A 9810-nucleotide genomic window follows, 5' to 3' on the forward strand; every position below is an offset into this window, starting at 1 on the left:
CTGTTACTTTTCATTTTGGTATAACACTTGGAAATTGTCCAAGATTATTAAGCAAATTAACGTTCTCCGAAAAATCAGCATCCCAAATGAGGCCCATTTCTGGAATGGCTACGATAAAAAACAAAATTGCCACTGCTAAGGTTAGTCAAATACTCGTATGGTTCAGGAAAATCAATCGCGTGCCCAAAAACTAAACGTTTGGAGCTAAAAGCAGCCTTGAAACTTATTTCCTTCGAAATAAGGCAGAAAATATCATTACCATCAATAGCAAACATTATAACACTAACGATTCGCTGATTTCGAGAAACGACCCAGTTAAATGGTCGCCAAGATCATGCGATTTAATGCTTGAAGATTACTTTACACTAATGAACAAGCAACGATCGAGGAGCTCGAAGATAATATTTAGCGCACAATAGCGAAATTTCAGCCGAAATGCTACACCGAATCAGCGGAAATTGGCGTAAGCCAGTGGAGATATATTAAATTCGTTTGAAGTTTTATCCATTTTAAAGACTGCTAGCCGCCTCGGCATTTTGCGATTCAAATACTATTAGTCCGTTTTTAAGCCGCTTAGCTTCATTGCAGCTGATTGCGTAGTCCAAAGAAAGAGAAAAAAATGAAATACTTCGCTCAGAAAAACTATTTAAAGAAATAGCTGCTCTCTAGTGAGCAGTCGCTGTTGTTGTTGCACTTTTAAAGTGTCTTCTAATCTTTTGGAGAATCAGTAGGAATCAAGTCAATTATGATGAGATGAAAAATTTATTTTCTAAATCAAGAGCAGACACAAAAAAGCGATAATCATGAAAAATAATCAAGAATGCTTTTTTGCAAATAAGTTTGCTGAATACCTTATGTTAATCGCCTGCTTTTGGGGGACTATTCTATTTATTTATTTTTTTTTGCAAAATTTATACTATCTTAGAACAACTATTTTTATTCAATTTAAATTATAACGAAAAAATGAAAAAAAAGTACTGGGGCAATATTATAAAATTTTAAGCTGATTACTTCTGTATGTTCTTCATAGTATAAATTCTCAGACCAATCAAATAATTTTGCCAAACATAAAAATTTAAGCAACCGAAGAGCATTGTATGTATGTTTGTTTCGATGTACATATGTGTGCATAATTAAATTCATATGTACATTTTGCATGCACAACTCTCACGTCTTCGCAGAAGATGCATAAAAACAAATAGCAACAACAAATGTATATTGAAAACAAAAATTGAAATTCATCTCATTGTTATGCAAACAACAAGAAAGCACAACGGATTATGGCTTCGATTTTTAATTTTATCAGGGGCTTACGACTCCCGCTACGATTCGCTTGAAACTGAGACAGACAACGAAACGAGTTGACTTTTGAGTGAATGCATAAGACAATGATGGCGTTGGTGGCATTGGTGGTACTGACTTCGATTTGGGCGTGCGAGCGAGCATGAAATTATGTAATATCAGCTGCTGAATGAGGCAAAGCCAGCGCGAAAACTCGAATGAAAAGTGATTACAATAAAACGTGAGCTGCTCGGAAGCAGCTGAGCCAGCCGAGGGTGGGTAACAGCAACGGCGGAGCAATATAACCCGCAGGCATTGGGTGATAAAACGGATGCTGTCACAAAAAAAAAAAAAAAAATAAAAATAGCGAAATGCTTTTAAAGCAAAAAAGAGAAAGTGTCGCTACAAAAATTAAAATGATTTTACAATTAATTGCGTTTAATTTAAAAGCGACTAAAAGCAATTAAGTTAATTGAATGTTTGCCGTAAGCAATCGATAGCGTTCAAGTGCTTTTTTCCTAGAAAGATACCAATAATGTATCAAGAAAAATTTAGATATTTCAACTATTGTCCGGTTGCTGATATAACAGGTCAAAATGACGCAAAGAAATGGTTCGAGTTAGCAGGTATTCTAAAGATATTAAAGGAACATATTGGATATATTGTGAACGAATATTTGGTCGAGTTGACTTTTGATTAGAAACAGCGACGAGTTGATGCTTCGGAGCATTTTTTAAAGATCTTCAAGCGAAATAAACCCGAGTTTTTGCATCGATATGTGCCAACGAATGAAACATGGCTCCATTATTTCACTTCGATTCGGATGACTGCCGATTGGACTGCATGCGATGAACCCGCTTCAGAGTATGGAAAAACGCAGCAGTCGGGCGGCAATGTTATGGCGTCTGTATTTTGAAATGCGTATGGAATAATTTTTATTTACTTTCCTGAAAAAGGCAGGCTAATCAGTTGTAATTATTACATTGCATTAGTGGACCGTTTGAAAACAGAAGAGAAAGTGCTCTTTCACCAAGGCAATGCACTGTGTCACAAGTTAACTGAAAAGTATGGCAAAAATCCATAAATTGGACTCCGTTTTGCTTCCGCATACACTATGCGCTCCAGATCTGGTCCCCAGCCACTATTTTCTACTTTCAGACCTGAAAAGAACATTCGCTGGGAAGAAATTTTCGTGGAATGAAGATGTGATCGCCGAAACTGAGGCCTATTTTGAAGAAAAGGACAATCCGTACAACGAAATATAGAAAAGTTGGAAGGTTGCTATAATCAGCATGTCACTCTTGGAGGGAGATACATTGATCAAGATACCGAAATTTTTTCAAAAAAAAAAGTTTGTGTTGTGGTAGCTCGTGGACTTTCTTCAGAAATAGAAAAATCTACAAATTTGGTTAAGAGAATACGTTTGGGGTTTACCAAGAAGAAATGGGTGCTCTGTTATTTTTGTTTTTTTTGCAGATAACTTTATGATGTAAGAAAAATGGCTATCACGCCTCCGTTTGCTTTGTAAAAGAAAGTAGTTCAGAAGTGTTAAGTCCCAAGATTTGGGTGGATACTTGACTTGGTCATTTCTCAAAATTTCTCGCCAAACTTTGCACGCAATGCGTTCATCTTTAGACGTGAACCGTCTTGTTGAAAATAGCAATCATCAGCGCCGAATTCATAAAATTTCGTAAAAAAGTCGGTCAAAAACATGTTATAAAGCTTGCTATTGATGCAACTGCACCAAATGGTCAATATTTAGAGATGCAATTGCTTATCCTGAACCACATGAGAACTCGGGTCACTCCAATAGCGACAATTTTATTTGTTGGCAAAGCCATTCCACCAGAAATGACCCTCACCTGAGAAGATAACACTACTTAACAAATCTGAGGCAAAAAATTTCCAACTGACCCAAGAGGTATGTGGGGTGTTTGAGGTGTACTGATTATGAATTTGGGTTTAAAATTGTTTCAACACGTACAGCTATTTATGTCACTATAGTAAATGGTCGTAGTTTTACTCCTGCACGAGTTAACTACAGCATAAAACATGCTACGTGTCAGGAAATAAAAATACTAACATTTTCGGTTTTAGCAAACCAAAATTAGCAAAAAAACAGCCTCTAGCATCAGAATGGCAAATGACTGTAGACTAGTGTAAGTTTCTGAACAAAAATTTTGAATTTGCGTGGAAATTGTGAACAATTTCCAAGCGTTATATTAAAGAAAAATATAATCTGAAGAAATGGTAAACCTTAATAAACACACTGGGAAAATTTAATACAAATCCGACAATAAACGTGGCCGTGACGAACTGTCACAATGACGTCAACCCTATTGAGAGACGCTTTGTATTTTAGGCAAGAATTTAGCTTTAATTATAAAGAAAGGGCTTGGTATTTTGTTTTGGAAATGAATTCGTGCATGAGTTCGGCGTGGATGACTTGAATGAATTCCAGCAGAGAGGCTCGACCACTTTTGGTAGCAACTGGGGCAGCATGTCAGCTATACCGTTGGATATTCTTTTCCAATGCATCAATCGCCTCAGGCTTACCGGCGTACACAAGCGCATCCTCCTAACCTCATGAACTATAGTCAAATAGTAGTAAATTGCACAATCTTGGAGGTCACATGTTAGGCTTACGACACAAAATAATGCGTTCATCAAATTTACATCAATAAAATTATTATTTCGTTAGCTATATATAACGTACGTCGCATGTTTTATAATTAATGTACTCATCCAAAAGTGAGTGTAAAAGTGATGTACACTTATTCTTGTGAAAATTGGAATCAGTGATCATGTCGTTTGGACCCATTCACCTAAGGTGCGACGCGCTTGATAGTCCTTCGGCTTAAAATTTTTTACGAGTTAAATTTTGTTAGCCCGCAAACCACGATTTCTCGGCAAAATATTCCATAAAGTCGATGAGGACAACTTCAAATATTGCGCACGATGGCAGATGGATTCATTCGGGTCTTTCTTGGTACTCCATATTTTCTGCGTCACATCAGCAATAGCGTCTCCTGTGCGCGCTGTGCGACATCTCTGAGGAAGCGCATTATCCACTAGAGTAAAAGTGGTGCCAAATCAATCCAATCTAGTTCGAAGTTCCGACTTTTCTAAGCAATTATGTTGAATATGAATACAGCGATTTGCACGATTTAAAAACGGTATTCCCCAGTAATTTTTTTGATATGAAATAGCAAGCAAAACGGGTGTAAGTAACAACTGTTAAAAGACCAACTCCACAAAAATTATTGGCACGTTGAAAACCACACGTCTATAAAAAAAACTATATATACATAGCAGCAATATATGAAGGATCTTGAAATGACTTCGTTCTCTCTCGATTTTATACTAGTATACGTTAGGACTATGCTCGTTTGAGTTACTCATCTCCTCAGAAACGAATTAAATGATCTCAGTTAATCTGAAAGAAAAAACAAGCTTGAGCACTTTGCTATTCTGTTTGAATTTTTCCCAGAGTTGATCGAATATACCAGTAAATACGCTTCCTATCTCTTTGACATATTCTTAAACTTTTAAAGAAGGGAACACACATAATATTTTCAATTTGTCTATATTTTGTCTATGGTGAGTCCTTCCAATTAAATTATGTGTACAATTTTAATATAAACCGATTTACAGTCTCATAACTTTCTTTATTGTTTACAGCTAATAAACATTACTCTGCTTTTGTTTCAAATATTTATTTTTTTCTTTAAAAATTATTTCGTTTCGTTCTTTTTTTCATATTTGCTCAAACGCCTGACCCCAATCTCCTCGTTTCATAAAGAAATCCAAACAATTCCTTTTGTCACTTAATAAGTAAAAGTAAATAAAAATTACTTAATTTTTCTTGCTCTCCTGCTAAATTGCGCAATTAAAATTGCAATCGGAGCTTAATTAAAGTGTTGAGAATAGTTAATGAGGGTAGGATTTTATTTAACGCCGAGTAATATGGGTTTACTAAATTAATCTTGAAAGAGGTTGGAAATTCTTATGCGCTCACTTAGAAGCTGTGTTTGTTTTTGTTTTTGACATAACTTGATGAAACAGTATATTTTTTAAATATGTTACATTTCTCACTTCAAACTCTTTTAAAGAGGAGGGAAGTGTTGCTGAAATGGCATGAGTTGAGTCGCAATTTGCTCTTGCAGCCACCCTATATTTTGGATCTGAGTCTTGACTACCTTTATATAAACTGAAACATCCAAAAACTGTTTGCTGAGAAGCAAAAAAATGTAATGATTTAGACTGAGACCCATTTTGAAGTAATATACAAACTAATAAGTCAAACCTTACTGTAAAAAGTTTGAAGGTCATCAAAACCGCTCCCACGACAGTCGGCTGTACGTAACCGGAACGGACCCGCATTTTTCTTCGGCCAAGGACTGTCAACTTGGCATAATTCTGTCGCTGCCGCTCGTCAAAATTAGCATATCGCCAGTAGTGATAACTGTAATATGTAATAACATCGATTTTGAAAATTAAAAATAAATTTGTATTTATTTTAAAATTATCTGTCTGCCCAGTAAATAGCTGAAGCACACCTCAACGCTCATTCCATTGAGCACAACTTTACTCCAGTCGTGTATAATTTTCAAAGCCTTACATGCTTTTCTTTTATGCACATATTCAACATATTCACTTGAGCACTTTTACATTCAAGTTGTCGACAATTTTTCTCGAGTTCGCCGCCGTTACGCAATTACGTTGCCTTTGATCAATTGTTGCTGTTACCGTTGCTGTTGTTGTCTGCTTATTAATTGTTGCAATTAATATTGCACCAAATGCGTTGTGTTTAATTGCTATTGTTGTTTTTATTACTGTCCTGTTACGCAAGCCATATTAGGGACGGCTTATGCTGCCTCTTACCTTCCCTTCCATGACGCTCATTTTCATTAAGCGTTCGCATATACCAGCTAGCGACTGCCTTTGATCAGAATATGGTGATGGTGTTGGGGGAGATACGCTCAAGTCCACCGCTGTCTCTGCTGCTATATTTTAATTGTAGTCCTGCTCACTCTTGCATTAAGTGGACATTATTCCGTTGCCGAGGCGAATTGCGTTTGAGGAAAAATTCAATTAAGCGCACTCCAAGCGCCCCGCATTGGCGTTGGTTTCGCCTGTCTTTTTGTTTTTGCGTTCGCCCAGCGTACCTTTGCAGCCGGTAGTCAGCCCTCTTTACTTCGTCCTCGTCCTCGTCCTCGTTGGCGCACGAACACTTTTGCAGCACTTCAACTTCAATTTGCACTTGTATCTCGATTCAAGTACACAGATTTCCGTGTCCTTTTTTTCTTGTTTTTCTCCTTCTTCACTGCCAGCTTTATATAATTTATCCATCCTGTAATAAGTCTATGTGTAAATGTGTGTATGTACGCCACAGCCTCATTGCTTCGGTTGTGTTAGTGCTGCTTAAATAGTTTGCTGTCTTCCCCACCCCCGCTTTCTTGACTTTCCCTGTTATTGCTGCGGCGCCGCTGTGTTGTTTCTGTTGTTATTGCTGTTATTACTCTGCCATTAAATGCTGCATTTGCCATTGTTGGCCATGTAACAGCAGAAAATTAATCTGTTGCAATAAATTTGCCACTCTTACATGTTATTTTTTGCCTGCCTTCGCCTTTCACCCGCCGCCCTGTTGTTTCTTATTTAGCTTATCCACCCGTGTCGCGGGCGTGTTTGTTGTTGCCGCTGCTCCTCTAAGCCTTCGAGTGTTGTAATTAACTGAAATCCTTTTCATGTTTATTACGCATATTTATTACACCAATTTAGGTAATTGTGTGAAATTTCAATTTACGCGCGCTCTTTCCACGCTCCGCGCTGGCTGCGCGACTCGTATGCGTTCGACTTCCTGGTATAAGGCGCGCGAGCGCTCATCAAAATCGCTTCAAATTATTCAAGCTTCACGCATGCAGCGAGATTTCTGCTAGTAATGGTAGTAATGGCAGAAAAATTCGCTAAGATTGGTATTTGAGCGCGCGCTTAGATGTGGCGCTCAGAGACTAATGCCTAGCGATTTGATTTCGCCACCACCTAATCACTTCGTACGCGCAACGGCAACGGTAGTATATTTTAATTAATTTACATTCAGTGCAGCAGCTATGCGCTAACTCACAGCTTAACGCTTAACCGCAAGCAGTTGAGTATAGCGTAGAGGTAATCAAGCGTATGAGTTGTAAATTAATTGGTTGATCAGTCGCGACTTAGCTTTGGTTGGCGGTTATCACGAAATTTGCCATCCGTCTATCGTAAATATAGATATAATCTTACAATAGACTAAGTGTAGTCGGTAAATTGAGGTGACTGCCACATTAAAATTCAACAATATTCTAAGTGTGGTGGCTTTCAAGCGAAAAATTTTGTACCAGTAATGTGTATCTTAGCTCACGCCCTTGTCTCACCGAGCACTATGTTCTCAAAATTCCTGGATGACTCTTTACATCTCTTTCGAAAACGTCTGGGCCCGTCGTTCAGTATTAATTTCCAAGACAGAGCCGACATCGCCGATGTGGCTGAGGATGTGATTTCTGAATATGGGGTTAAAACAATCTTTCGAGCATAAAACGTTTTTCGAAACACAGAATTCAAGAGGATTTAAATAAAATGTATATTCGCTAGCTTTAAATTGGATTCAAAATCAAAAACCACAAGTTTCCCTCTCGAGATATTACATCACTTCAACAAGCTCCTGAATTAATGGTTGTGATGTATTCTATCACTTGCTACAATTGCTCGGTAGACTGACTCTTCTGATTTCTTTTTGTGTTTTCTGGACAATCCATGAGTTTTCTGAGCAATCCAGGAGTATGAGCTCTGGTGGCTCTGCTCTTTAGTCACATAACCGACACAGATCCATAGGACCATACCGTATTCTGTGCATATGTGACCGCAGCACGCAGTGGCCTGTATAAAATTCCACAAGCTGCCGTAATTTGTTTCTAGGAAGAGCGATTAGTTTCTTGAACCGTTTGTTTGGAACTCTCCGAGAAACAGCCTTGCTTTCGCAGTTTATTTCGCAAGAAAATTGGCTTGCTCATTTCCATTAATATCTTAGTGATAATATTGTTAAGCATTTCTATGAACTCCTGTATCATTGTTAATTTGAACCAACAGACGAGATTGTCTGAATTACCTCTAGAATATCACTAAGAATGAGAGTTCATAGTCCGTGATAGCCTACTTGTGGGTACCAACAGTTTGCCATGAGGATCCACTATACTATCCTGAATTCCAGTTCCCTTATCTGAACTGCCTATATACCCTCAAGGACGAAACCCTGCCATTCTACTTTTACTGTCCAGTGCGACATTGAATCTCTTTTCAAAGAAAATTTTCCGGTTAACGTCGTCTCTAGAAACGAGTGCCAAGAAGCAATAGCTCTCTCCAATGCTGCTCTGTTTCTGAACATGCCAGTCTCTTCACTTTAGTCAGCAGTTGTGAGTGAGACACTTGACGTCCATGAGAACGCTCCATATGTGATCATTAGACTGAGTATCATGGTGTACATCTAACGTAGTATGACTGATTTTCAGGCCCAAGTTCTACCAGCTAGGCGTTTGCACGCCATTCACGCTCTGTTGGCATTCGCAATCGCAATTTCCATTTCCATTTTGAAACTAGTACCAGCTATAGTTATTTTATTTCATCAAACGTAGCCACTTCCACCCCAATGAGCGTTACAGCTCTCAGGGATGGAAAATCTCTCCTTCTTGTAAAAGGAATGATGGCCAGTTTTGTTGAGTTTATGTTAAGCTTAACCCACAATCTTTGCGCTGGGTAAAAAAGGACCCCAATGAAAAAGCATAAACAGCCTCGGATGAGAGTCCCCCCTCTTCATGACGACAATGGCAAACGCACTAAGGATAATGATTTTAGACTTATGGTCCCTTGCGCTTAGATAGATATTAGATATCCGAAGACATTGACATAGTTCAGCGAATTAAGAAATAACGGCTGCACCGGCTAGGTCATGTCGTTCGTATGGACGAAAATACTCCAGTTCTGCACGTATTCGACGCAATACCCGCCGGGGGAAGCTGAGGAAGAGGAAGACCTGCAGCTTTGTAAAAGCTTTCACTACAAAGCGCACTCATTTCTAATTCACAGTTATTCTGTAAACAAAGTTGCGCTCACAATCGAAATGCAAAATGAATATAAATAACAATAAAAGCAAATTTTGGGTTAGTTGAGTGAATCGAAGCAGCGCAAAAAGAGACCGAGCAAAACAAAGTAAAAATGAGAAAATAACAATAATAAAAAAAAACAAACAAATGTTGCACAACACAACTTTCACTCTTAGCACTTTCGCCATTCAATAGAAAATAGCTTAAATAAACTGTACTCGTTCCAGTGAATTTGCATCCTTCTAACGCCAGCACTTCGACTGCGTTTGCGGTAAGTGTGTCAAGCTCGTTCTGTAGCGCTTCGTCTCTCCTCATCGGCGCTCTTGCTGACTCTGCTTGTTTATTCACGGCTCAGCATAAATTTGTATTTTTTTCTGCCATTGTCCGACCAAAGAGA

This window comes from Bactrocera neohumeralis, chromosome 3, assembly GCF_024586455.1.
Source record: "Bactrocera neohumeralis isolate Rockhampton chromosome 3, APGP_CSIRO_Bneo_wtdbg2-racon-allhic-juicebox.fasta_v2, whole genome shotgun sequence".
Classification (NCBI taxonomy): Eukaryota; Metazoa; Arthropoda; class Insecta; order Diptera; family Tephritidae; genus Bactrocera; species Bactrocera neohumeralis.